Below are 8,283 nucleotides of genomic sequence, written 5' to 3' on the forward strand. Positions count from 1 at the left end.
GATATGAGCAAGCATGCAAAGGAGAAGACGACGACTGGAAACGTCTCTATGGGGCTTATTCACAAGATGGACTGTGGTACACTAGTGATAACTGCCCCATCTTGCCTAAAACATTACAGCAGCCCCTGTGCCACATAGTCCATGGGCAAGGTCATTATGGGGCAACTGCCATAGCTGAAACCATTCTCCGAGTTTGGTTTGCCCCTGGGATCCATGCAGTGGTTAAACAAGTGACCAGCATTTGTGCTCCACTTGCCCAGCGTTCAACTCTGGCTCAGAGAGAAAAGCCCCACCTGGAGGCTGACCTTGGGCATATCAACTATTTGAGAGACTGCAAATAGACTTCATCGAACTTCCCCGGTGCTGAGGATACAGATATGCCTTAGTAGTGCGAGATCAGCTCACCCATTGGGTGGAGGCATTTCCTGCCACCCATGCTTCTCATCAGCAAGTCGCTCAAGCACTTCTAAAGGACATTATTGCGCGGTTTGGCATACCACAAGTCATTAACTCAGAACAAGGAAGTCACTTCACCTCCCAGGTCTTACAAACAATTTATACATGGTTGGGAATCACTAGGCAGCTTCACACCCCTTATCACCCTCAATCATCTGGAGGGGTGGAAAGGGCAAATCGGACCCTAAAAACCCTTCTAGGCAAAGTGTGTTCGGAAACTCAGCTTAAGTGGCCCGAAGCATTGCCCCTTGCACTGTTTGCTATGCAAAATGCGCCTAGAGCTGATGTTAAGATATCTCCCTATGAGCTTTTGTTTGGTCATCCACCCCCCATTACCCGTGGTTTCCTTCCTCCAGCTACAAGATTGCTAGTGGGGGATGAGAATTTAACCCATTATGTGATTTCTTTGCAGAAGCAGCTTACTTCTTTACAGCGCCGTGCTGCTATTCAGCAACCTGTACCCTTTGATTGCGAGATACAACCCTTCAGTCCCGGTGACTACATGTGGGTCCGTGTTCCGCGACAGAAAAGTTGCCTAGAACCAACATGGGAAGGCCCGTACCAAGTCTTACTTACCACCCACTCTGCAATCAAAATCACCGAAAGGAATTCATGGATCCATCACGCACACATGAAACCTGCAGTGTTCACCCCAGTGGAACCTCATCATGTACCTCCCCTTCAGCTGCGGAGATCCAACAGTCAATGGACAATATGTGCCTTACAAGTACTGCCATAAGTACATTTGTATTAGTAGTCTGTCTGCCCACATTAATCGGGTGCCCCTGCAGTCTCACCTGGTTCGCAGGAGTCTGTCCTGGCACCCAACTAGGGTATACCAACACCAAACAAGTTCGAGACAAAGTTAATCAAGTCCTGCCTAAAGGGGCTTCCGCTGTCATGTACAGGTCCAATGCTTCCCCAGGTCAATGTAAGCTGTATGGGTATTACACTAATAGCGATGAAATTTGGTGTGCAGACCCCACCACAGAGGCAAGTCAAGCTTACATCCAAAGTAAAACTACTAACCCTGGGGAACAATCATTCTATTTCAAAACTGAAATGGGGACCTCAGTTTGGCGAGTGTCGTCCCCTAAATTACTAGCTGTCAATCTTCACCAAAATGTAGAATGGCCTCATAACGCTCTTGTGAAAATAACCAATTCCTACGCGAGTAACCTAAACTTCTCAAACTGCTGGGTGTGTACTTGACTACCCAACCATCCCAGCGTAGGTATTCCTCTCATCGGTCTTGGCCTTGGTTCATTCAATTATTCTTCTATTAGCAAGAGCACCCATAATGACAGTAAATGGTACTATGAATACTAGTTCCTTAATGAAGTAATCCTCCCTGAAGATTCTGTGTGCTATTACAAGCCATGTCTTGGTAGTTTTGCTGTGTTTGTAGGAAATGCCACAGCAGGTGCTTGTAATATAACAATAACCTTAGACCCATCCTCTCTCGGATGGCAAGGTAATGGACCTGTACATGTGGGGCATTATTTAAGCATTTGCCACCCACCTGGTATGGCACGTGCACCCTGGGCATAGTGATCCCAGACATGACACTTCACCCAAACACATCGCTTCAAGGATGGCACCGAAACTGCCCACATTGGTTCTGACGAAGAGTAGACCTCAACCCTCTTGTTGAGCAACCTACCTCATTCCATTCCTTTGCCCGATGGTTCATACCTTGGCTAGGTGTTTCTGAACTTGAAAAGGCTCTTGTAAATCTTTCAGCCTCAGTGGAAGTATTAGCTAATAACACCGCAGATGCCTTAACCCGACTGCAAACTGAAGTAACTCAAATTTCTCATATTACTTTGCAAAATCGCCTAGCGTTAGACCTACTTCTTGCTAATCAAGGAGGGGTATGTACTTTAGTCAATGATACCTGCTGCACCTATGTAGATGAATCAGGAAAGGTCTTGGAGGATATTCATAAGATCCAGAACATGGCTAGTCAATTCCACACCATAACCACAGATAACACCTCTTGGGGTATACAAGATGCATGGACTCTCCTAACATCCTGGTTCCCCAGATTATGATGGGCTCACAAACTCATTGTTATTATTGTTGCTCTTGGATGTTTTTTGATTTTAACCTGTTGTTATATTCAATGTATTGGAACCCTACCTTCTGTATTATCCACATGTTGTAGATGTACTACTCATAACATAGAAGAATGTGTTGAAATGTCTAAAGCTGAAGTATTGGAGTGCCAGAAGTGTTTAGATGCTAAGTATAGTAGAAAGTGATTCCGGCCTTTGAAGGCCAGGATCGAAGGGGGGAATTGTAGAAATTTACTAACAAGACCATAAATAACAGTGTAGAAGTTAACTATAAAGCAGGCTCAGTGCTTCAAGGACAGGCTGATAAGACACAGGCCTAGTCGCCTTGAAGTCTGAAGCAAAGATACAGCTCTCCTCCCTATTAGTTAGCATGCAGCCAAAAACCAGTTTTGAAACAATTAAGAGTTTTCTCACACTGACCTGATATCTTGTTTTCTTTCACAGTGGAAAATTCCCACCTGCGCGTGCATCTTGTCTGTAAACTATAAATTGCCTCTAACAGTTTTATTCGGGGCCTCTGAGCTTGCTCAGGGTGCCCAGCATGCTGAATAAATTTTGAGACTGACAGCGACTCTGTGTGTCTTTGGGAACAGCTCCACAAGGGGTCACGAACTCCTCAACAGCTGTACCTAAGAATTTTGCAAGAAAGGCAACAAAAAGTTTGCAGAGGGTGCAATAGCTTTCCCAAACAGAGCGTATGCTGTACACAATGCACACTTTTTACTGGAGCATTTGTACTGTGACCAGAGCTCCCATTGCAAATCCCAGGCTCTGACTGGCTACTATGGAGCCATAAAAGCTGGCGGAGGGAAAAGCAGCAAGAGAAAGAGAAGCTGCAGGAGAGCTCCACCAGCCTGGAGAGAAGGGCAGAGACTCATCCCCTCCTTCCCCCCAGGCAGAGGGAATGGAGCTGAGGCTTGCTGGGGAGCAGATTTCAGGACAAAGGGGAGCCCGAGCCATCCCAGGAGAAGCTGATTCCCCACTTGGGTCAGAGCTGTGCAGTCAGGGACACAGTACCCAGAGCAAGAGTGGGGAGGGGTTGGTAAGCTAGCTGGGAGAAGCTGCCTGGTCAGAGGCTTGTGGTGGGAAGTCCTCTGTTTGGGCTGAAAGTCTCATACTGCAGAGACAGAAGCTGCAGAGGGAATCCACTGTCTGCATGTGGAGGTGCTGGGGGAGAGACGGCCCAGAGGGAGTGAGCTGTGAGAATCCCAAGCCTGCAGGGGTCTGTAAGGGGACACTTAATCCCTAGTGTTTGCAGGAGGTGTATTTTTTAGAAGGAAACTAAAGAAAATAAGCCTATTACTTGCAGTGGCTGGTCGAAGACTTGTTTTTGCTGAGTTACCAAGAAAGAGCAAAGAGTCCACCTCTCCCAGAGCAGCAGAAGCCTCACCTCTGCCATCTAGAGGTGGATCATAGTTAAAGCTGTGTTGCCACTTGCTGTTATGAGAAGGGGAGTGTGACCAGAGGGAATCAACCTGGGTTATGGGTGCGGAAAACTGTTTTAAAGTGTTATAACCAGGTGAATGTAATCACTGAAGTTGTTTGATGCAAGTGGAACCACCTGGTGTGGTGGAATTACTCATTTATTGTTGCAGCTGTAAATTCTATTCAAATTGTTGGTTTCATTACTAACTCTATATATATCTTCAGCAATCATTTCTTTTGTGTATATAGTTACGCTTAATAAAGAAATCCCATTTGTTTATTGGACAAAGTAAACTCTTGGGCAGTGGGGGTAAGGGACACACCTCTCCATGGGACATCTCAGTCACCAGACCTTCCTGACAGGGGTTCCCAGGGCTACTAGCACCCTGAGGATCCAGAATCCAACATATCGCTTGGCCTAGCATGCCAGCAAGGGTTACAGAGGGATTGCTGCCACTGACTATTTCTCAGGTAAAAAACAGACATTGCATTTGAAGCAGTTCTGACTGACCCAAGGCAAAACTCAGAAATAGCATAGCCCTTTCCACATGCAGCTTGTCCCTGGAATGAATGACAGGCAACTCAGCTTAGCCATAATAGTCTCAGGAAAAAGTGCTAATCTTGGATACTAAGTAGGCTTGCTTGCTTGCTTAAAGTCAGATGATGGATTTGTACATCTGTAGGATCCCAGGATAAAGGGCTTTGTCCCAAGAGAAGTGGGATACCTGTTTTTACCCTTAGCCTTCAGGAAAAAAAACCCAACAACAAAAAGAAAGACACACTATAGAAACTCCTTCCTCCTGTTGACTCAGAACAGAAACTGAGCCCTCAGGTAACAAATTCTCCTGGAGCAGATGATTGACTGAAGGGACCAACAGCAGGAGACAAATCTATTTACTTTTAGGTTTCTAGTACAATTCTCCATATAAACAGTAGTAACTGTAAATGATTCCTATTGAAGACTGTTCTACGGCTTCTGAGAAATGATTGTTTGGCTTCCAACCATTTTTAATTCATTCACATTACCAAGAAAAAAACCCCAAACCTAACACCCTGGTACCAGCTGCAGTTTAAAGAAATAGAAGAGCTCAAGAACTGAAACATCATCCTACTGCTGAGGGATCAGCCCTCCAGGAAATGACCAAATATTATTGGCTAGGGCAGTACAGACACTCTCACAGTCTACCCCTTTCACACTCATTCAATTCACATGTTTTAGACAAGAGAAAATACACAAGGCTGGTATTTCATCTTTTCTCTGTTTTGTACAGCAGCTAGCACTCTGTCATGAACATATTATGAATATGAAGAATTAATTTCCTAAACAGCCACTAGGATAGTCATTCCCTGTGTTATAAAGCTTGAATAGATTCCCTAAGGATTCTGTCCCCTAAGAGTAGTATTTTGCAAGTCTTTAGTCGCCTCCGATTCTTAAGTCCAACTCTCAAACGGAACAGCATTTATTTTGTGTGCATTTGCTCAAGCCTTAACTATCACACATTGTTTTCTTTTGTCATGATGACTACTCTGCTTGAACACATTTGACCATGATGGACAGAGGTTGTCTGTGAAAATACAAATTTTAAAAAATTATGTGTAATGCCCAGGAAGAAGCATATGCTTTGAGTATATTTGACATGAAGCTTGAAAAAGGTTGCAAATGGTACAGTTGCCAATTTCAACGCTGGTTCTTGGTTATTCTTGTCAGATGTCTTTTATCAACATGCACTTTGTTTGGTTGCAGGTCCTTTACTTTACTAGACCCATGTTTTCAGACAAGTTATTACTTTAAAACCACAGATTCTCACAGCTTAAAGGTTCCTTGCTGCTCTGAACATTATTTTTCCTTTTGCCAGACTGTATATGCATAAATGCTTGATCTCTAGGGACAATATGAATTCATGTTCCAAATAAATTCATTTACTAAATTAAGTACTTTGTTTTTAAGTTTAAAAATATCTTCCAAGTTCATCTTTCCAAGTGCTACATTCGAAGTTGAGAACAGAGTGAAAGAGAATCAATGCCTACTTTCTCCTATTCACTGAAGTCTCACTACAAAGACACAACCAGACAGGATTTCTATAAAGTGATATAGTGGTGCTATCTTAGACTGAGTTTGTATCCAAAAATGATCTCTAAGCACAGCGTGTCAGGCTGGGCAGAATTCAGATACATATAAAATGGCAGTTTTATTTAGCAGTGACATTCAAGGCTGCATTAAATTTAAGGCTAACATTCAGATCTCGGGCCAAAATGAGTGTTTAAGAGTCCAAAGCCATTATAAAAATAAATTCAAAATCTGTTCTCACAAAACTTCCATTCAGGATGGTAGTGGTTTCATCACATTTAAGTTCCATGCGAAGCAGACCCAGAAAACTGACCTTCCCCTCTTCCTAACTACTAAGACCACAGGGTAGCACGTTTTCAAACTAAAAGGCCTAACCACAGCTAACCCATTAGAGCAGTTGGTACACCATCCTGTAATTTTGATCCAAGCGCTTATAATGGATTGTCATTGTGATAAGCCAATAAGAATACCAGTTGATTTGCAAACTATGCAAGGCTCCATTTTGAGATACATTGCTATCATCTCATTCAGTTAAAAAGGTTTGGGTTTTAGTGCTTTACTATTACCAGTCAATTTCCTTTTTAAAGCGAGTGGGGCTAGAGTGTTGCTACAGCTGTGATGGTCTGGGAACTTTTTAAAGCTAATCACGGTGTTTCTTCTCATGAAGAAAGGTGAATGGTTGTAAAGGTTGCTCTACAAGACACCTGTGCCTCTAGGTAGAAATATTTCAGGCTAAGAACACCAATTTCAAATCAATACCCACTGCAAAACTACTGCCTATTTTGTGTACTTACAGGATACCAGTTACCATAGAAAAAGGTGAAATACAGGGCAGACAGCAGTTGACTACAGAGACCAAATCAAATTGTAAATAAGTTTACCTCTGATACTGGAAGTAATTTACTTGCTGCAGCATAGAGGTCAGAGTGAGCTAACTCCTGCTGCTTGTTGGCAGGGTAAATCAGACCACTGAGCTTGCTGCTGCCAAGACTATTCAGCTTCTGGTGCTAGAGGTAGCTTGTTTACCACTAGCTCAGTTACCTCTGGGCGCATCTACACATGATGCTACAGCAACATGGCATCCACGGGCAAAAACCGTGACAACGCACTGTCACCATAGCAACGCGCTCCCTTGGTATAGCGTGTTGCTGCAGCAATGTAGGGGCTAAAAAACTGTGTGCCACCAGCACAGCTCAGTATGGGCTGTTACTGTGCTGTCATTTAGTACATCCAGAATGAAGTACAAAATGATGGCACAGTAACAACGGTGCCATAGGGGCACGTATAGATGCGCCCTGTGTAGTCTGCAACATAGACTACATAGGTGGCAGTAAATGCAGTACAATATGGTAAGCAAAAAAGATTTAAAGCAGAAGTATGTTCCCGATTAATTTTAGATGTGTACTTGTAGATTTGTTTTGTTGGTTAAATCTCTGACTGACAACATTAGAATATTAGTGTTATTTTGGAAGCACTTAGAGGATGTACATGACATACCCCTAGAGGGTACATCAGTGCTATGCAGAGGCACCAGAGAGCTAGTGCAAGTACTAAAAAGCAGTACAGTCATGTTAGCACAGTGCTGTGCTACATCTTGCTTTTCAGCAGGGCTTACATCTTGCTTTTCAGCGGGGCTATTTAACCTAGGTGGAGCCCTGCATGAATTCAGCTGTACAACTTCTAGGACTTAAGCTACCTTGGGTGCCTCTGGCTGGTACTACATTATGCTGTGTTGACATATCCTTCATTGCTTGATGGGAGGCCCAGAGACAGCCCTGGTTTTGAAGAAACCAGTTCCCAGAGTAACCAAGAGGGGTTTAGTTAGGCCTCTTCTGTGTGATATGAAAAATTTTGCCTAGTCACTATAAGCACACTCCCCAATCATGTCATTCCATGCAAGCTTTTTAATACCACTGATTATTATATATACAATCATTGTGTGGAAAATTGACTGAATAACACCTGGAGGTTACTTTTTAACCAGTTCTCACAGGCTACCAAGTCTCCTGTATGAGCTTGGTCTCCATCTCTACACTGAACAGTGGTTGCCCTTAAGAAGTCAACATTTACCTTCAGTTACACACCCTTCCCCCACCTGAGGCATCATAGCTACTTCCTGTTCTAATCATATGGGAGGTCAATGGTTTTTTGGTTTTCTTTGTTTTTAATTAGTAAGTGCCATACTTACAAATTACACTAGCTTACATGGCACTACAAAAGAATCATGCAAGTTTGCTGCTGGAATGTCTGATGAGA

At 43.4% G+C, this 8,283-nt stretch overlaps 1 pseudogene; it reads left to right on the plus strand.

Moving 5' to 3' along the window:
• Window positions 1-1,518: 1,518 nt before the first annotated feature.
• On the plus strand, window positions 1,519-2,510 carry LOC149874747 (syncytin-2-like; annotated as a pseudogene).
• The last annotated feature ends 5,773 nt before the right edge of the window (window positions 2,511-8,283 follow it).

This window comes from Crocodylus siamensis, chromosome 1 (genome assembly GCF_052110815.1).
Source record: "Crocodylus siamensis isolate JL-2025a chromosome 1, ASM5211081v1, whole genome shotgun sequence".
NCBI lineage: Eukaryota > Metazoa > Chordata > Crocodylia > Crocodylidae > Crocodylus > Crocodylus siamensis.